At 43.6% G+C, this 22,117-nt stretch overlaps 1 protein-coding gene across 1 annotated transcript in view; it reads left to right on the top strand.

Annotated features, from left to right (window-relative positions):
- The window catches only part of ATP8A2 (ATPase phospholipid transporting 8A2), a gene marked incomplete at its 5' end in the record, with an annotated part of 501,820 nt that overhangs the window by 141,575 nt on the left and 338,128 nt on the right, over positions 1-22,117 (top strand). The window lies entirely within an intron of this gene.

Raw genomic sequence — 22,117 nt, 5'->3', positions numbered from 1 at the left:
AGTTTTCAAGAGAAACTGGATATCAGAGTTCTCATGTGAAATTACCTGGCTTTTAATTTTGAACTAAAAATTTTTTTATGTGGAATAAAATCAAATGATTTTATTTCCTGGCCATTTAAATCTACTGTCCAGTTAAACACGAAGTGTTGTCCTTAAGCCCGTGAGTCAGTCTCAGTCTTTGTGACTGAGGCCCCTCACTTCAGTTCCGGGCGGACCCCTGCTTCTTAAGCCCTCCTTGTTTCCCTCCAGCACTCGCGACATGTGTCAGGTACCTATTTGATTTATACCTGTGACCTCACTAACATGTGCTCCTTGCAGTGGGCCTTTGTATCTGTGTGCATGGATGTGTCCTCACAGTCCACGTTCCACAGCTATGTACTGAATGTGTGAATAGCCCACCAAGTAAACGTCTCAAATACCCTCAACTTTTTTAGTAGAAGGCCATTGTCCCAACACAAATGCAGGGATATGCAGAAGTGACTAGCGCAAACAGGGAAGAGGTGACTCATGGAAGAGTGAGTTAATGTTCTGGCCAGGTCAGGAGTTCAGGAAGCGCAAATATTCCCCAGATAACGATGGCCAGCATTTTCTCAGCACCTGCTGTATGCTGACTGATTTGCTTGTTTGCTTTTTCACCCAGAAGAGTGGTATGAAACTCCCCAAATGGTTTCATTTTCCATTCTTCAACCAGCACTGATTGAAAGGTTATATGATCCACTGAGGACAAGTGATGGCTGCCGGATGTTCAGTTGGAACTTTGTAGACATTCACGGGGTCACAGTGGTCAGAAGGACTTCTGAGTAGCAGTGTCCCTAGACAGCAGTGCCGGGTGGTCTGGGGCTAGAGAGGCTCCCTAAGCTCCCACCATCCCAGCAGACCCTCCCTCCAGCCTTGCCGGGAACAGTAGGTTGCTCTGAAATCAAAGAACCAACTCTCTCTCCACAAAGTCAAAATTCAGTATCTTCTGACTTCGGTCACATACTACCCCCTCCCCCAATCTTCCTGCATCCTTTCCCAGTGAGTGGCCTGGCTTATCTCCCTGACTAGAAGCTCACTCACCAGCTATCCTCATAGTTCCCTCGGCTTCTGACCATTCACCAGGCACTGTGTTTGTTTTTTGTTTGTTTTTCTGAAATGTGTTCCTTGGATTTGTCTCCTTTAATTTTTTATTACTTCAAAAATTTATTTTTATTGTTGAGAGTGTTACAGATGTCTCCTACTTCCCCTGTCACCCCTTTCTACCTGTTATTCCGGTCACAGGTTATACTCCTCATCTGAAGCCTCCCTAGCTGGTCAGTGTTCTTATTCCAATCTCTCTTGCATCCTGGTGGTGGACGATCTTCCACAAATGAGGGTGCTGATTTTATATGTAGAAGCTGGCTTTGCTAGCTCCCTCTAGGCCCAGGGATGAGGTCCAAACGCTTCCTTGTGTCCTGCCCTGCTCCCCACCCCAGCATTTTTCTAACTTGTGCTTATGGTTCACCACACCTCCCAGGCCTCCAATACTCACTGTCCGGGTGTGCCAGGTTCAAGGTGATCTTTGGCTGTTCTGTGCCATTGAATGTATTGCTCTTTCTTTCTCTCCAGGCCTCTCTAACCTTAGAAGCTTATACACATAATAGGCCCTTAATGGTTAAAGGTTAATTAAAGGATTTTTCCCCCTCTACATTTCAGTGTAAACTTCTGTCCTCCATTACCTTGACTCCTAGCCAGCCTGTGTAGAAGAGAATGGTGAGGAGTGCCTCAGTCTGCACCAGGGCCCAACCTCACCTACCGCTGGTGGGTCAGCTGTGCTGTACAACTTGGGGAGCCTCTGGCCAGGTGTATGTGATGAGGTTTTCCCCTCCAACATCAGTGTGAAGGTTTCCAGTGGAAATGAGTCCTTTTCTGTATTTTTAAAAATTATATAGATTAGGGTATGCCACTGACTTTACTAACTAGAGACTATCATTTGGAAAGTATTCCCATTTTAAGTGTGAATAGTGTTCCCTATAAACATGAGACACTTTTCTTAAAAAGCCGCTCTTTCCTGTCACATAATTCTCTCTGTACCCCACTCCCCAACTCTACTCATTCAAGGAATATTGAAGAGGTCAAAGTGGTCCAATTGCTTGGCTCTTCCTAAAACCAAACCCATGGTTCCTCAGCTGCAGCCTGGGAACCTGTGGGTGATAGCCAGTCCCAGGCCTTTCCAGGCCTTTGTGTCCAGCACTTTTAGTGGGTGCTAGATCTGAGCCTAGGGTCCCATTTTCTTCATGTGGCTACAATCTTCACAGACTTGCACAGGCTGTAGGTGCCACACTAGCATTTGGGATTTTTTGTAAAGATCTGCCTTCACTAGTTCTCTTTTAGAAATTCCTTACCATTTTTGTTGTTTGCACAAGTCTATACACAGTCTGGGTGCGTTGTAATTCCTCTAAGAGCCAAGAAGACTTTAGAAGTAGTAAATGCAGTGGCTGTATTATCAAAACATTAAAGTAAAAAGTTTGAATCCCCAGGGAATTAACTATTTAAGATTATGTTCATTTTTTTTTACATGGCATCTGTAAGGTTTATTGTAAAAGTTAGCATCAGTTTTTGAAGAAACTGGTTTTATCATATAGCAAATAAGTAGTTCAAGAATTGAAATGACTTTGCGTTCCTTATGGTGGCTTCCTATAATGACCTAACAGATATTAGCATTTATCACTATGAAGCAAATGCAGATCTTTAGTTTGCAATTGGTATTTTACCTTTTGTGTGAGACTCACCACACTCTGTCTTCCTTCCTTCATACCTGACATATGCCCTAACTGCATGCATAGTTCATTTAAAACACTCTGCAGACTGTCTAGGGATTAGTTTTTGCAGTAGTTTCTTTCTAAATTTATAAACTTGATCACCATTGTGTTTGGCTTGGACACTTTATAATTCCTTCAAGAATTAAGGAGACTTTAGAAATAGTAAATGCAATGGCTATATCTCTGAGGTGTTAATAAAAGTTTAAAACTTAAATCCTTGAAGATCAGGAAATTAATTAAGCTAAGGTTGTTATGTTCATAATAAAATCATTCCTAGTTAATGTGATGATATTAAATGTGGCAGTGATTTGTTGTGTCCCCAAAGTATAGAGTAACTTTCATCTGAACAAATGTGTGACAAGCACTGTTCTGTGGGATTGTGGAGACTTATTTTATACACATCAGAGTGATCACTTACAAATGCTGATTTTACCTTTCTCTTGCCAGAGAGTGAAACTTTAAAATCATATCTCCTAGAAAAGGGTTGTATACTTTAAGAAGAATTCCACATTCTAAAAAATTGCAAAAAGGATTCTCGTAGCTGAGGTTCAAATAGCAAATGCTTCTTTAAGGATATACATTTTTTTGATATTTTATTCTACACAGCTATTCAAGAATATACTTGTTTAGCATGTAAAAGAATTCCTAGTACTAAAATCTAGACTTTTGGAAGAAAATAAGCACATTAGGTTTGCATTTAATATTCTTTGAGAAGTGTAAAAAATACATATTTCCAGGGAATTTTTTAACTTTAATGATTTGAGCTCTGTCACAACTGTTAGTCTAATTTTTTTTGCAATAAGTGGTGGTGATTGATAGTTTTCAAACTTTCTAGGCTCTGAAGTATAAATGAATAAATAGTCTTATTCTTATAAATGATACTATTCATTAGCAGCTGCTGCCTGGTTTCTTTCATATAACCCACTTCCTGAATCTCTCTTCTGATATTAGTTGGGATTCCTTTTCAGGAAAATGTGGTACTTTTAAAGATATGACATGTAAAAAGAAAAAAAGAAACTGAAAAATAGGGTATCGCAGCTACTCTGGAGAGAGGTTCTGGGGGTCGCCTCTGTCCCCAGGTGTTATTACCCTACACAGAAATGTCGCCGGTGTACTACTGGAATTATTCCACTTCACTTAGTTGTATTCCTTTAAACCCCAACAAACAGAAATTTATTTACTTTATTAAGCTTTAAAAGATATTCACACCATTAGTTATTTATGAAATGATATTAAAACTACTAAATGTAACAATAGATACCCATTAGAATGGCTAAAGTTTAAAAGATTGACAATGCAAGTGTTGACAAGGATAGGAGTAGCTAGAAAGCTCAGACAGGATTAGTGAGAACATGACCTCATACAACCACTTTGGAAAACAGTCTAACAGTTTCTGTAAAGTTAAACATACAACTGCTCTGCATGTATCTGCATAGATGGTATGACAAAGTAGTTCCAACCTCATGATGTATCTACCTGAGAGGAAAAAAAAAAACACATATGGCCACACAAAAACTAGGATACAAATATTTATAGTAGACTTATTCACAATATCCTAAAACTGTAAAAAAGCCAAATGTGTACTAATGGGTGAATGGATAAACCAATTTCTGTATGTTCATTGATTGGAATACTGCTTGGAAACAAAAAAGGAATAAACTATTGGTGAGTGCAGCAGCATTGGACAAATCTCAATGCATTAGTCTAAATGAATAGGCCAGGCAGCAAAGACTGTAAATGTGACTCTATTTATATGGCATTCTAGAAAAGGCAAAGCTCTAGTGACAGATATAGATGGACAATTATGAGGGGGTGGGGGTTGCCTGCAGAACGGCAGGAGGGGACGTTTTTGGGGTGATGGAAATGTTTCCTATCCTATATAATAAAAGAGTAATATGCAAACAGACTGAATGGCAGAACAACAGAATAACCAGTCAAACGTAATATGCTAATGATAGGCTAAGGCTGCTCAACTGCTCACTATGACGTGCACTGATCAACAGGGGGCAGATGCTCCGACCAGTAGGTTAGCTTGCTGCTGAGGTCCAGCCAATCTGGACTGAGCGAGATGGGCCAGACATGCCCTGGAGCCCTCCCTGGTCCCTCCCGGGTCCCTCAGCCTGGCCTGTGCCCTCTTGCAATCCGGGACCCCTCAGGGGATGTTGGAGAGTCAGTTTCAGCCCAATCCCGCAGGCCAGTTCCCTTGGGAGGGTGCCAGATGCAGGGCTCATGGCTGGCGAGCACTGCTCTGGCAGCATGAACCTCTCCCCAATCGAGACTGATTGGGCACAAGCCTGTAGCAGGCACAGTTGGGCCGGGATGAGCAGGAGTGGCAGGTAGGAGCTGCAGGCAGCATTGGACTGCGGGTTTTGGCCTGATTCCTGCAGGCCACCCAGAGGGATTCCACCCATGCACAAATTCGTGCACTGGGCCTCTAGTCTTCAATAAGGGAGAGATTGCATGACTGTATACTTTTGGCAAAACTCATTGAGTTGTACAATTAAAATTTCTCAATTTTATGTTAACTATAAACTCAATGAAGCTGATTAACCAAAAACAAAACAAAACAAATTTCTGTAGAAGTTTATATGCTGGTGTGAATTCAGTAAATTGGGGGTTTATTCTGAGAAGATTAGAATTTTTTATCAGAAATTGAAATATCTTGTGGGAGGTAGAGATGACCAGTTTAGAGAAATGTCTGATGGGGATGGAGGGAAAAGGTGACCTGAGGGCACCAGACAGACACCTGGGTGCTTGTAAGCAAGAGGCCACCTTATCTCTTGAGATTGTTTGCTTAATGACTGTGAGATATCTCATCTGCCTTGAAATAATTAAATAGGAATATCCTAGAAATATTACACATTTTACAGAGATTCCTCCTATCTACTAATGAACTCTGAATTTAGAGATATTTATAGATTAGAGCAAATCAACATCCAGAACAAAAGGCAATTGGCTCTGCTGGCACCAGCAGCTGGCAGTAGAGACCATGTGGAATTACCATGATTTCAGCCTTGACCTTCTTTATTAGCCTACATTGGGTTTGCTGGATTCGTACTTTGTCTTAAGTTTCACAAACTTATAAACCCATTAAGGTCTAGAAGTTCAAAAGTATTGAGAGTCAATGCTAGTAAGAAAGAGGTGTGATTATAATGGAAATGAAAATGACAGTAAAAAAAATAAAAAAAGGTGGGAATATGGTGAATGGGTGACAGTTGGCAAAAGATAAGACAAGTAGACAGATGACATGGTAAAAACAAAACCATTCTGAACTCATGGTTTTGGGGATGAGCATTATTGTTAGATACTTACTAGCCCAAGATTAATTCAGGAGAAGGGAGTTGGTGCTTGAACTTGAAGGCTAAGCATGATTTGGTTGAATTGCTGCTTGTGAAACTTGAACCATCCTGGTTTTCAGCATCATCAGCTCTGAGCCCATTGGAATTTGCACAACATCAAAGTGAAGGCCGAGGCAGCTGCTGCTACCATGGCGTCTAAGAAATTCCTTATGACGCTGCCAAGCTCACAGAGGGGGAGGGGGTTACCTGCTTCAGCGAATTTCAGTGTTGCTGGAACTATTTAATTTTGGAGAAAGATTCCTGCTATTTGCAAATTGGTAGAAATTCATCCAGGTTCCAGAAAGTTTCACTTATCCTGGTGTGTTTATTAAATCCAAAAAGTGATTAATGGTAGAACCAACCACCTTCCAGATCCCATCTGCTCATAAGCTGAGCAGGTTGTACTTTAGCTTTACTTTAGGGCCTATCATATGAACCTCTGATCTCTCAATCAGCAGATGGACAACCATTTCCTGAGATCACACGGTAGTGCTGTGTATGATGTTTAGATAATTATATCTTAGAAACAAAAAATGCAAAGGCAAGTGTTAACCTTAATGATAAAATTGTGGGTTCACAATATAACACAACTGGGAGAAAGGTGAGCAGTTGGCACTGCTAAGGGGTCCACTTGTAGTTACAATCACTCAGAAATTGTGTGTTTTTAATTGTGAAGGAAAGTAAAATTGTATAACATGTATGAAAAGCTGGAAATAAATATTTTAATATTAATTTCTAAAAGGCAAATTGTACCAAAAGATTTTGGAATGTATCTTCTGGGAATGAAACCCCCAGCCCAACTCCCTACGCCCCTCATAACAGCTAAGTCCATTGTAACTTTTAGTAATTGGCTTTTTATTAAAATAAGAAACTGCAGTATAATTTTAGTGACTAAGCTAAATAGGCATTAACAGGTTCTGGGATCCAACCACAATTTGTAACATCATTCCTTTGGGAAAATGGATTCTAAGTGCCCAGTAACTAACTTACAAATAGACTTTTGAATCATAGTCCATTTGAGAATAAGGAACTGTTTGTGATAGTAATGCCTTCAATTGGCTTGCTTTAGAACTGCACAGAAGGGACCTATATTCTGCCACACATGTGTGGTGAACCCAGCTAGTCTGGGTTTGATCAAAGATTATTGCTGAGTGGGCATTGAAAGCATAGGAATTAAAACCAAAGTAAAGGCTGGAAACGGCATTACGAGGATGGATCTGGAGAGGTTTTAGTAGTAGGCAAAGGTGTGATTCTAAATAGATGAAGCAAGGGAAGAACAAGATGGAAAATAGATTAAAAGGGAGGTTAGGAGCAGCAAAAGTTTAAGACAAAAAGGCCAGGAGACAAGGAATAAGGAAGACCGAGAGCCAAGAATTCTTAAGGAAGTTATAACACAAAGTGTGCCAGGAGGTCAGACAAATAGATGCCTTCAAGACCTATAAATGATTTCTTAAAGATATTACAATGCATGTTTAAAATCACGAGTTACACATGTCAATTTATTTATGAAGTTATCATGTTAATTGAGCACTTACTATGGGTTAGCATGATCGGAAGTTGGCAAAGGGAGTTTCTGCCTTCATGGAACTTACAAATTAGTATAATAGCCAACCACTTAAAATGAGCCAAAGCAGGCTAGGATATAATGGTGGTGATATCTAGGATCTACCTATAAGTGGAATATTAGATTTTCATTACTTCATTTTTAACTTTGTGTATTGTAATACTTATGGGGGAAGATAACATAGAAAAACATGTATTCTTGGTATTTATTGTTTTTTTATCACAATGGGAGCATAGTAACTGATAACTGATAATTATATCTTGGTTGGCTGATTATAATAGGTTTGACTCATGTGTCTGGAGGGGGAGATAAAAGTTGGGGGAGGATAGAAGGAAGGAAGGAAGAAGTTCCCTGTCTCTTCTTATAAGGGCAATAATTGAATCATGGGGGCTCCACCCCCGACACAATCACCTTCCAAAGGCCCCACCTCCAAACACATTGGGGTTTGGAGTTTCAATATGAATTTTGGAAGGGACACAAACATTCAGTCCATAGCATTTTTCATAGTTCAACTTGAAAGCATTTAAACTTGATATCGCCCATGTTTCCCACGTCACGGTGGGCTATGGCATAGTAAGAGGCTCTCAGGAAGAGCCTTTCTGGAGGATATGCCTGCCAGGGGTCGATGTGTGGCTGACACATCCTCTCTGTCCCCACCTGCTGCTGCTAAAACTCCAGCTTCTTGTCAGGTCCTTCCCTACAATTTTTTTGGGGGGAAGGAGGAGATTGCAGATGTCACAGGAACATAATTTTCTGTTACCATATTTCTGCCATTTGTATTCCCAGTGCTCGGGCTTGTTCTGGCTATACCCTCCCTACTCATGCCCCAGAGCCTCACACACTTTTGGACAACCACCAAAATTTGGGGACTCTCCATTCCTCCTCCAGTTGAGAAAGAAGTGCCCTCAGTGTCCAGACTATCTCCATGCATGCTCCAGAAATAACCCAAGTAGAGAAAGTCTCTACATATCTCCATGGGTACTAAGCCCCCTTAAAAAAAATCTCAAGCAATGGTTACCACATCTTAGATTTTTATCCTTCACCTTTTCCTTCAAAAATTGATAGGGTCGGCACATAGGAGTAAAGGACACTGGGCTACATTATGCCTCCGTGGCAGCACTGGCATGTTGTCCTGGACCAAATCTGTGTACCTTGACTCATTCCTATTCCCCAGAGGATTTTCTGTCTGCCACACATTGACCCTACAGGCACACCCTCCAGAATTGCCCAGACTTGTCTGAGTTCCCTGGTGAACACAGCCAGGCTGCCAACCTGGGATTTCCCTAAATGAGTGGAATTTCTTCTCTGAACCAAAATTCTAAAGGTCAGGCTCTCTATATAGATAAGGTAAACATAGATGTTTGCATAGATGTTTTGTTTGAAATTCAGAATTACTCAATTAAGAATAAGTATAAAGTTTCCTTTATCTTAATTTTTAGTAAAAGTCAATTTAACTTTTATTCTTAGAGTTCTTTTCTATCAATTGTTCTTCTATCATTACATTGACAAAGAGAGCATTGTCAATGATGACGTTTCTCCTCCAGCTGAGAAAGAAGTGCCCTCAGTGTCCAGTCTATCCAGTCTATTTGCTGCATGAAGTATCTGAAGTGTGTATTTCCCTTAATATAGGAAATCCTTAATGAATAAATAGAAGCAGAGAAAGAATGAGTTTCACAAGCCCAGTGCTAAGTAGGTTACACTGTAGAGCTCATTTGTTCATAATAAAAGTGCTATCAAGTAAATATTCTTAGCTCCATTTTACATATGAGAAAATCATAATTTAAAGAGGTTAGTTTGCCCAAGGTCACAGAGGTATATGAGGAGATTTAGAACTAGACACCAGGCTACCCAAACCCAGAACAAGGGCTTTAGACACAATCATACCTTAAATACAGCTTTTCTGATATTGCCAAGTGTCTCTTGTTGAGAATGAAACTGAGCAGAAAGACAATATAACCTATTTCTCATTTTGTGATGATAGCTGATCCTCAATTTAATAATGGGTAAAAGGATTCCTGCTCATTCAACTTACTTCTTTAAGACTGTAATTTATGTTCTCACATGATAAATTGCATGTAAAAATGTAACTTAGTAGTCAAAGGATAGTTGTCCAGACAAAATAATTTCAGCAGACTGTTGTGCTTCCCTGATTAACTCAAACCAGATTTTTATTTTTATTATAAGCCAAAAATTGCATTCCTATATTTGAACCAGATATCCTATTCATAGTCATAAATTCACTGGGAAAAATCAGAACATCTTTTTTTTTTTTAATCTGAAGAATGGTTCTATGCTTTAATTTCATTTGATAATAGACATTGCACCAAGGCTGGTATAATATTTTAAAAGGTATTGGTAGTTTAACTTGATTAGATGCTTTGTGTAACACGAAAAAATAATCAGTTTTCTTTTAAATTAATCTGATGATCCAAAGAGAGAAATGGTTTAATCTGAAGATCTCAGCAGAGACTAGAAATTAATCTTTTGTGTTATATTTATATAGGCTAATGCAGCCATGGGCAAACTACGGCCCGCGGGCCGGATCCGGCCGGCCCATTTGAAATGAATAAAACTAAAAAAAAAAAAAAAAAAAAAAAAAAGACCGTACCCTTTTATGTAATGACTAGGGGCCCGGAACACGAAATTCGTGCACTGGGTTGAGGGGGGGGAGTGTCCCTCAGCCCAGCCTGCCCCCTCTCACATACTGGGAGCCCTCAGGCGTTGACCCCCATCACCCTCCAATCGCAGGATCGGCCCCTTGCCCAGGCCTGACGCCTCTGACAGAGGCGTCAGGCCTGGGCAGGGGACCCTCATTTCCCCCCATCACTGGTTCTTCCCCCAGCCCAGGCCTGATGCCTCTGGCCCAGGCATCAGGCCTGGGCAGGAGACCCCCAGACCCCTCTGATTGCTGGCTCTGCCCCTTGCCCAGGCCTGATGCCTCGGCCAGATGTGTAGACCCCCATCACCCTCCGATCGCCTGATCGGCCCCTTGCCCAGGCCTGATGCCTCCGCCAGAGGAGTTGATCCTCATCACCCTCCGATCACCAATCACCAGATCGGCCCCTTGACCAGGCCTGAGGCCTCCGGCAGAGGTGTCAGGCCTGGGCAGGGGATCCCCAGCTCCCTGCGGTTGCAGGCTCCGCCCCTGTCCAGGCCTAACGCCTCTGGCCTAGGCGTCCGGCCCGGGCAACGGGGACCTGCAGTGGCAGCGGGGGGCATCCCGATCACGCGGGCTCCGCCCCTGCCCCTGCAGGACTCCTCTGGCTGAGGCGTCCAGCCTGGGCAGCGGGGACCCGCAGCTGCAGCGGCCCCGCGATCGTGGGCTTCGCTTTAGGCCCAGGCAAGGGACCCCTAGCTCCTGGGACTGCCAGCTTCGACCGTGCCCAGCTCCCATCGCTGGCTCCACCCCTACTTCCTGCTATCACTGGCCAGGGTGGCAAAGGTGCCTGATTCTCTGATCATGGCTGGGGGGCCCCAGGGCCGCCTTTGCCCTGCCCCCCAGCTCTTAGCTCCCCCCTGGATTTCCGATCACTGTCAGTGGCAGGGGGCTTCTTCCTGCTTTTCCTTTTGCCTCCCTGCATTGTGCCTACATATGCAAATTAACCGCCATCTTGTTGGCAGTTAACTGCCAATCTTAGTTGGCAGTTAATTTGCAAATAGCCCTGATTAGCCAATGAAAAGGGTAGCATCGTATGCCAATTACCGTTTTTCTCTTTTATTAGTGTAGATGTTTTCTTTGAATTTATATTAGTTCACACAAACACTCCATCCATGCTTTTGTTCCGGCCCTCCAGTCCAGTTTAAGAACCCATTGTGGCCCTCGATTCAAAAAGTTTGCCCACCCCTGGGCTAATATCTCTAGGGTGCTTTAAAAATTACCTTGTGCAAGCTAAAAAATGCTTGCCATTTAAATTATCAGCATAGAGTGAGGGAGAGAGTGTGAGTGAGTGAGGCAGTGAAAGGGGAGTTTGTAGACATGTGTGGTGTGTGTGTGTGTGAGTGAGGGACAGTTAGATCCTGTAGGAGTCTCGGGGGCTGGCAGATTGGGTTCTACTAGACAGGGAGTCCTTGCTACTGCTGCAAGCACTCCTGGGGCAACTGGCTTTGGCATAGAAACCACACAATCTTGAAAGGGAGTGCTGCTGTGACTAGGAGCCCAGCCTCACCACCACCCAGACTGACCTCAGACACCTATCGGATCCTGCAGCTACTCTGGCCAAAGACCTACTACCTCATCTGAAGACCTGCAGACTCTGGAACTCCAGCCTCCCTGGTTCAGGCTCCTGTGAGTCCCAGAATGTGCTCACCTCCCACTAAGCCAGTCACTTCAGCCACAGGCACCTGGGCCCTGCAAAGAGTCTTGGAATGTGTGACCCTCCCACCAAGCTCGCCAATTCAGCCACAGGCCTGGCACTACCCGATGCCTGGACCCTCTGGTGAGCCTGGGAGTGTGAAACCCTCCCACCAAGCCTGCTGCTCCAGCCAAGTTGCTCAAGCCCTGTGCAACTCGGCACCTGGACCCTTCAGTGAGAGCCAAAATGGGGAGACAAAGAAACAATCCCCAAAGGAAAATTTTAAAAAGGAGAAATCGCGCCCCCAATGAACTAAATGAAATAGAGGCGTGAAATATGTCAGAAAAAGAATTGAGAGTAAGGATCATACAGTTCCTAAACCAGTTGGATGAGAAAGTCAACAACTTATGTAAGAATCAAGAGGAAATCAAAAATGATATAGCTACAATAAAAAACACAATGGAAGGTTTCAATGGTAGAGTATAAGAAGCAGAAGACTTAATTAGAGAGTTAAGAGACAGGGCAGAAAACAAACCCAATCTGAACAGCAATTAGAGAAAAAAATTAGAAAGGAGGAGGAGAGCCTAAGGGAGGTTTGTGACAACATGAAACTAAGTAACATATGTATAATAGGGGTGCCTCAAGGAAAAGAAGAAGAGCAAGGATTAGAAAACCTATTTGAAGAAGTAATGACAGAAAACTTCCCTGATTTGGGGAAGAAAAAGTCACACAAGCACAGAGAGTCCCAAACAAGATGAACCCAAAAAGACCCACACCAAGACTCATCAGATTTACAATGGCAAACGTTAATGACAAAGAGGGAATCTTAAAAGCTGCAAGAGAGAGACAGAGTTCCCCATTAGATTATGAAATGATTTCTCAACAGAAATACATCAGGCCAGAAGGTAATGGAATGAAGTATACACAGTGATGCAAAGCAAGGGACTAAATCCTAGAATGCTCTATCCAGCAAGGCAATCAAGCAACATTGAAGGAGAAATCAGGAGCTACACAGACAAAAAAAGGCTAAGAGAATTAATCACTACCAAGCCAGCAATGCAAGAAATGCTGAAAGGACTGTTGTAAAAAGAATAAATAGAAAGGGAAGAAGGAACACAGGCATAAAGAATAAAAATGGCTACAAACAAGTTCCTATCAACAATAACCTTAAAATGAAATGGATAAAATGCCCCAATCAAGACATCAAGTGGTTGAATGGATAAGAAAATATGACCCACATATATGCTGTCTACAGAAGACCCATCTCAGAACAAGGGACTCACACAGAATGAAAGTGAAAAGATGGAGAAATATCTTTCAGGCAAATGGAAATGAAAAAAAAGCTGGGGTAGCAATACTTATATATCTGACAAAATAGATTTCAAAGGGAAGGCCATAACAAGAGATAAGGAAGGCCACTTAATAATACTAAAGGGATTGATACAACAAGAGGATATAACTCTGGTAAACATATATGTACCCAATGCAGGAGCACCCAAATGCATAAAAAAAAAAAAAAAAAGTCTGGAAGGTATCAAGGGAGAGATTAACAGCAATACAATTGTAGTAGGGGACTTTACTACTCCATTGACATCATTGGGTAAATCCTCTAGACAAAAAATCAGCAAAGAAACATCAATCCTAAATGGCTCACTAAATAAGATGGAATGAATTGACATCTTCACAACATTTTACCCCAAAGCTATAGAATATACATTCTTCTCAAGTGCACATGGGTCATTTTCAAAGATAGACCACATACTGGGACACAGGCAAATTCTTTTCAAATTCAAGAAGATAGAAATCATATCAAGTATCTTCATGGATCACAATGGCATAATATTAGAAATAAACTACAATAAAAACAATAAAAAAATTGAAACACTTGGAAGCTAAATACCATGTTATTTAAAAACTAGAGGCCCTGTGCACAAAATGCATGCACCAGAAAGGGGGGGATGTCACTTAGCCCGGCCTGCACCCTCTCGCAATCTGGGACGACTGGCCCATAACTGCTCACCTGCCTGCCTGATTATTCCTAACCACTCGCCTGCCTGCCTGATCACCCCTAATCACTCTGCCTGCCTGATCACCCCTAACCACTCTGCCTGCCTTATCGCCCCAAACCACCTCTGCCTTCCTGATAGCCCCTAACCACTTGCCTGCCTGCCTGATCACCCCTAACCACTCACCTGCCCCTAATCACTTCCCTGCCTGCCTGATTGCTCCTAACCACTTCTGCCTGCCTTATCACCCCTAACCACCTCTGCCTGTCTGATCACCCCTAAGCACTCTGCCTGCCTGATTGCCCCTAACCACGCTTCCTGCCTGATTGCTCCCAACAACTTGCCTCCTGCCTGATTGCCTCTAACCACTCGCCTGCCTGCCTGATCATCCCTAACCGCTCTGCCTGCCTGCCTGATCGCCCCTAACCACCTCTGCCTGCCTGACTGTCACTAACCACCTCTGCCTTCCTGATCGCCCCTAACCGCCTCTGCCTGCCTGATCACCCCTAAACACTCTTCCTGCCTGCCTAATCACCCCTAAGCACTCTGCCTGCCTCCCTGGTCACCTCTAACTGCTAGTCTGCCTGCCTTATCACCCCTAACTGCTCGCTGGGGGGGGGGGGCAGCTGGCTGGGGTTAGGGGCCGTGGACGTTCTGATCTCTGGTCATTCTGGTCATTCGGCCGTTTTGGTTGCTGGGCTTTTATATATAGGACTAGAGGTCCAGTGCACGAAATTCGTGCATGGGGGAGGGGGGGAAGGGTCCCCTCAGGCCAGCCTGCACCCTCTTCAATCCAGGACCCTTCAGGGAATGTCTGACTGCTGGTTTAGGCCCAATCCTGGGGGTCGGGCCTAAACCAACAGTTGGACATCCCTCTTACAATCCTGGACTGCTGGCTCCTAACTGCTCACCTACCTACCTGTCTGATTGCCCTCTAACTTCCCCCACCAGGCTGATCACCCCTAACCGCTTCTGCCCACTGGCCTGCCCCCCTACTGGCCTGGTTGACCCTAACTGTCCCTCTGCCAGCATGATCATCCCTAACTGCCTCTGCCTGCTGGCCTGAAAGCCCCCAACTGTGCCCCCCCCCACCAGCCTGGTTGCCCCTAACTTCCCCCACCCCACCCCCCCTCGCTGGCCTGGTCACCCCACGCAGCCTGTTTGGTCAACCATTTGGTTTTGATGGTCGCTTAGGCTTTTATATAGATAGTTGATTGGGTTACAAAAGAGATCAAAAGAGAAGTAAAAAAATATCCTGGAAACAAATGACATTGAAAACACAACAATCCAAAATCAATGGGACACAGTGAAAGCAGTCCTGAGAGGGAAGTTCATAGCTTTACAGGCCTACCACAAAAACAAAACAAAACAAAAACAAAAACAAACAAACAAAAAACCCAGAAAAACTGGTAACAAATCATCTAATTCTACAACTTAATGAATTAGAAATAGAGCAACAAGAAAAGCTCAGAGTAAGCAGAAGGAAGAAAATAATAAAGATAAGAGCAGAAATAAATGACATAGAGACAAAAAAAAACAACAATGCAAAAGATCAATAAAATCAGGAACTAGTCCATTCAAAGAATAAACAAGATTGATGAACCTCTAGCCAGACTCACCAGTAAGCAAAGGGAGAGGACCCAAATAAAGTCAGAAATGAAAGAGGCAAAATAACAATAGACCCCACAGAAATATGAAGAATCATAAAAAAAATACTATGAGCAGCCGAAACCGGTTTGGCTCAGTGGATAGAGCGACGGCTTGTGGACTGAGGGGTCCCGGGTTCGATTCCGGTCAAGGGCATGTGCCTGGGTTGCGGGCACATCCCCAGTGGGGGATGTGCAGGAGGCAGCTGATCGATGTTCCTCTCTCATCGATGTTTCTAGCTCTCTATCTCTCTCCCTTCCTCTCTGTAAAAAATCAATAAAATATATTAAAAAAAATACTATGAGCAACTCTATTCCAATAAACTGGTCAACTTAGAAGAAATGGACATATTCCTAGAAAAAAAAAACCTTCAAAACTCAACCAGGACGAATCAAAAAATCTGAATAGGCTGCTAACTATGGAGGAAATTGAATCAGTAATCAAAACACTTCCAACAAAAAAAAGCCCTGGACCAGACGACTTCACAGGGGAGTTTTATCAAATATTCAAAGAATAAATAAAACATATCCTCCTCAGACTATTCCAAAAAATTCAAGAGGAAGGAACACTTCCAAGCTCTTTCTACGAAGCCAGCATTACCCTAATCCAGTGATGGCGAACTTTTTGAGCTCAGCATGTCAGCATTTTGAAAAACCCTAACTTAACTCTGATGTCGTGTCACATATAGAAATTTTTTTGATATTTGCAACCATAGTCAAACAAAGACTTATATTTTTGATATTTATTTTATATATTTAAATGCCATTTAACAAAGAAAAATCAACCAAAAAAATGAGTTAGCATGTCACCTCTGACTCACATGTCATAGGTTTTCCATCTCTGCCCTAACCCCCAAACCAGACAAAGACAATTCAAAGAAAGACAATTACAGGCCAATATCCCTCATGAACATAGACAACAAAATTCTCAACAAAATTCTACCAAATCAGATCCAGCATTACATTAGAAAAATCATACACGATGACCAAGCGGAATTTATTTCAGGGATGCAAGGATGATACAATATCTGCAAATCAATAAACATGATACACCACATAAAAATATCGAGAGACAAAAATCACATAATCATATCAATTAATGAAGAAAAAGCATTTGACAAAATCCAACACCCTTTCTTGATAAAAACTCTCAACAAAGTAAGAATAGAGAGATCATACCTCAAAATAATAAAAGCCGTATATGACAAACCTACAGCCAACATGATACTCAATGGGAAAAAACTAAAACTATTTTCCCTAAGAACAGGAACAAGACAGGGATGCCCACTTTCACCACTCCAATTCGACATAGTACAGGAAGTGCTAGCCATAGTGATCAGACAGGAAGAAGATAAAAGGCATCCAAATTGGAAAAGAAGGAAAATTGTCATTATTGGCAGATGACATGATATTTTACATAGGAAACCCTAAAGACTCCATAAAAAAATGACTGGACTTAATAAATGAATTTGTCAATGTAGCAGGATACAAAATTATCACCCAGAAATCTACAGTTTTTTTATACATCAATAATGATCTCATAGAAATAGAAACTAAAAAAACAATCCCATTTACCATTGCCAAAAAATAAAAATAAAAATTAAGATACCTAGAAATAAACTTAAATAAGGAGTAAAGGACCTGTGCTCAGAAAATTAAAAGACAATGAAAAAAGAGATAGACATAAACAAATGGAAGAATATAACATGTTCATGGATTGGTAGAATCAGCATCATTAAAATGTCCATACTACCCAAAACAATCTATAGATTTAATGCAGTCCCCATTAAAATACCAATGACATATTTCAAAGACCCAGAACAAACTCTCCAAAAATTCATCTGGAATAAAAAAAGACACCGAATAGCTGCAGCAATCTTGAGAAAGAAGAACAAAGTTGGAGAGATCACAGTACCAGATGTCAAGCTATATTAGAAAGCCACTGTTCTAAAAACTGCCTGGTACTGGCACAAGAACAGACATATAGACCAATGGGACAGAACAGAGAAACCAGAAATTGACCCAAGCCATTATGCTCAATTAATATTTGACAAAGGAAGCAAGAGCATACAATGGAGTCAAGATAGTCTCTTCAATAAATGGTGTTCGGAAAATTGTACAGATACATGCAAAAAAAGTGAAACTAGACCACCAACTTGCACCATACACAAAAATAAACTCAAAATGAATAAAGGATTTAAACATAAGATGGGAAACCATAAAAATCTTAGAAGAACCTGTAGGCAGCAAAATAGCAGACATATGTCATAGCAATGTCTTTACTGATATAGCTCCTACGGCAATGAAAACTAAGGAGAAAATAAACAAACGGGAGTGCATCAAAATAAAAAGCTTCTGTACAGCAAAAGAAACCATCAACAAAACTACAAGAAAGCCCACTGCATGTGAGAACATATTTGCCAATGTTATATCTGACTAGAGGCCCGGTACACGACCTCATGCATGGGTGGGGTCCCTCGTCCTGGTCAGTAATTGGGACTGATCAGCGCCCGCTGGCTGCGGGGAGGGATGATGGGAGGTTGGCTGGCCATGGGAGGTTGGCTGTGGGAATGCACTGACCACCCAGGGGGCAGCTCCTGCATTGAGTGTCTGCCCCAGGTGGTCAGTGTGTCATCATAGCGACTGGTTGACCAGTTGTAATGGTCACTTAGGCTTTTATATATATACTAGAGGCCTGGTGTACACATTTGTGCATAAGTGGGGTCCCTTGCCTGCCTGGTGATTGGTGCCAATTGGGGCCGTTTCATTCAGTTCCTATAGGGACGATTGGAGCCAGATGGCTGAGGGGGAGGGGCCGATTGGGGCTGGCAGACAGGGGTGTGGGGGGATCGTGCTATGTTAGCTTGCTGCGGGAGGTTGGCTGTGGGAGCACACTGACCACCAGGGGTCAGCTCTTGTGTTGAGCGTCTGTGCCCGGTGGTCAGTGCATGTCATAGCAACTGTTTGACTGGTCGTTCGGTCATTGGGTCATAAGAGTCGCTTAGGCTTTTATATATAGACTAGAGGCCCAGTGCACAAAAATGTGTGCACTCAGGGTTGGGGGAGAAGGTCCCTCAGCCCGGCCTGGGCCCTCTCGCCATCTGGGATCCCTCTGTGGATGACAATCTTCTGGATGAGGCCTGCTCCCCAGGGGATTGGGCCTAAGCTGGCAATCAGACATCCCTCTGGCAGCCTGGCAGCCATCAGGGGATGTCCACTTGCCAGCGGGGAGCAGATCTAAGCTGCAGTCGGACATCCTTAGCGCTGCTGAGGAGGCAGGAGAGGCTCCCACCACCACTGCTGTACTGGCAGCCATCAGATTGACTTGTGGCTGAGCAGAGCTCCTCCATGTGGGAGCTTACTGACCACCAGAGAGCAGCTCCTACATTGAGCGTCTACCCCCTGGTGGTCAGTGTGTGTCGTAGTGACCAGTCATTCCCAGCCTTTCTGCTGTTAGGGTCAGTTTGCATATTACCCTTTTACTATATAGGATAGAGGCCTGGTGCACGGGTGGGGGCCAGCTGGTTTGCCCTGAATGGTCTCCTGGTTCAGGGTGGGGGTCCCACTTGGGTATTTGGCCAGCCTGGGTGAGGGGCTGATGGCTGTTTTCAGGCTTCCCGCACCCCCTTCAGGGTGGGGGTCCCCACTGGGGTGCCTGGCCAGCCTGGATGAGGGGCTGAGGGCTGTTTTCAGGTGGGCTAAGCCTGCAACTGAAGCTCCCAGTCTCTCCTTTTTTTCTTTTTTTTTAATTCTGGGATTTATTTACCTTCTGTAATTGAAACTTTGTTGCGACTCCAGCTCCAAGGCCGGCTGGCTGAAAGCAGGTATCTGGGGTTTGTTTAGCTTCTATAATTGCAACATTGTTGCTTAGAGTGCAGCTCAGAGCCCAGCCACGGCAGGCGGGGAAGCTGGGCTTCCTTCATCACTGGAACAAGCAAGCCTCCTGTTTGCTTCAGCTGCCTGGCTGACAGCCGCCATCTTGGTTGGCAGTTAATTTGCATATCACCCTGATTAGCCAATGGGAAGCATAGTGGAGGTATGGTTAATTACCATGTTTGTCTATTATGAGATAGGATAAGCGTCTAATCTCTAAAATTTATAGGGAGCTCATACATCTTAAGAAAAGGAAGATAAGCAATCCCATAAAAAATTGGCAAAGGACCTAAATACTGGTATACAGTTTTTGAAAAAGGACATCTAGAAGGCTAAGAGATACATGAAAACATGCTCAAAGTCACTAATCATCTGAGAGATGCAAATCAAAATGACAATGAGGTAGCATTTCATATCTGTCAGAATGGCTATCATCAACGAACAAAAGTGCTGGCGAGGATGTGGAGAAAAGGAACCCTCATGCACTGCTGGTGGGAATGCAGACTGGTGCAGCCACTGTGGAAGACAGTATGGAGTTTCCTCAAAAAATTAAAAATGGAACTCCCATTTGATCCAGTAATCTCACTTTTAGAAATATATTCAAAGAAACCTGAAACACCATTCAGAAAGGATACATGCACCCCTATGTTCATAGCAGCACAATTTACAATAGCTAAGATTTGGGAACATACTAAGTGCCCATCAGCACATGAGTGAATTAGAAAACTGTGGTACATCTACACAATGGAATACTATGCTGCTGTGAAAAAGAACAAACTCTTACCATTCGCTACAGCATGGATGGTCCTGGAGAGCATTATGCTAAGTGAAATAAGCCAGTCGGAGAAAGATAAATATCACATGATCTCACTCATTTGTGCAATTTAATAAACAACATAAAATGATGAACAAAAATAGATCCAGAGACAGAGAAGCATTGAACAGACAGTCAAAACTTCAAAGGAAAGGGTTGGGGGAGGGGGAGATTGAGCAAAGGATTTGTATGCATGCATATAAGCATAACCAATAGGCACAGACACTGGGGGAGGAGGGATGAGGGCATGTGCTGGGGGGTAGGAGTAGCTGGAGAGAGGTCAATGGGGGGAAAAAGAGACATATGTAATAGTTTTAGCAATAAAGAATTAAAAATAAATAAATAAATCAGCAACATATATTTCCCCAAAAAAACATATCTGTATTAATAACAGGGTAATTTGCTAATTAGACTGGATGTCTTCTGGACAACTTTCAGGACATCCTTCCTGACAAAGCTGAGCCTGGGCGAAGCCACCCAATGTCCCGGGTGCCTGCGGCTGCAGCCAACCCGGGCGAATCCGTCCCCAGTTCCGGGTGCCTGCGGCTGGCCCAGGCAAATCTGGCCCACGTCCCAGGTGCTTGTGGCTGGCCAGAGAGAGAGAAGAATGGGTCCCCGGTGCCTGTGGCTGGTCAGAAAAGGGAAGCCTGGGTCCTGGGTGTGGGGACCAAGGCAGAGGTGGTTAAGGGCTATCAGGTCGGCAGGGGAGCAGTTAGGGGTGATCAGGCCAGCAGCGGAGCATTTAGGGGCAATCAGGCAGGCTGGCAGAGGTGGTTAGGGATGATCAGGCAGGCAGGCAGGCAGGCAGGGATTGGGCCTAAACTGGTAGTCGGACATCCCCCGAGGGGTCCCGGATTGGAGAGGATGCAGGCTGGGCTGAGGGAACCTTTCCACCCCATGTACGAGTTTTGTGCACTGGGCCTCTAGTTTGTTTATATGGAGCTTCTATGGGGCACCAAGAAGAATATGTATGTAGTATAAAGGAGGGGAGAGAAAGATAGTTGTAAGGACTTTAGCAATTAAAGTTCCAAAGGAGAAGAATTTGGATTCTCTATATCTGCAATAGGTTGCAGCGAGGATGGTTTATTGTAAATATCAAATGCAAATATCAATATGGAGATGTTTTTACTAATGTAACAGACCTAGAAAGCAGTCCAATGAAATACATACTAATAATAGAGGAATATACAAATTGTCCAGGACACCATCACAGTAACCGTATGACCAAAAGCAGTCTGCATAGAGCGACAAGGCCAGCAGGGAGGTTAGTTATGGACGACCAAACAACTGAACAGCAGGCTGCATGGCGTGGCCAGGCCGGCAGGGGGGTTAGTGAGGGATGACTAAACGACTGAACAGCAGACTGCATGGGGCAACCAGGCCAGCAGGCGGGGCAGTAAGGGGCAACCAGGCCAGCAGGAAGGGGCAGTTGGGGGCAACCAGGCCGGCAGGGGGAGTAGTTGGGGGTGACCAGGCTGGTGGGGGGGCAGTTGGGGGCTACTAGGTCGGTGGGGTGGGGAGGGGGGCAGTTAGGGGCAATCAGGCAGACAGGCAGGTGAGCCATTAGGAGCTAGTGGTCCCGATTGTGAGAGGGATGTCTGACTGCCGGTTTAGGCCTGATCCTGGGGGTCTCAGATTGCAGAAAGTGCAGGCTGGGCTGAGGGACCCCCCCTCATGCACGAATTCTGTGTACTGGGCCTCTAGTCCTATATAATAAAGCCTAATATGCAAACTGATCAAATGGTGGAACTACTGGTGGAATGTCCAGTTACTATGATGTGCACTGACCACCAGGGGCAGACTC

The sequence above is a fragment of the Myotis nattereri genome (genome assembly GCF_964212035.1).
Source record: "Myotis nattereri genome assembly, chromosome: 2".
NCBI classification, from domain to species: domain Eukaryota; kingdom Metazoa; phylum Chordata; class Mammalia; order Chiroptera; family Vespertilionidae; genus Myotis; species Myotis nattereri.
This window is presented reverse-complemented; position numbering and strand designations above follow the sequence as displayed.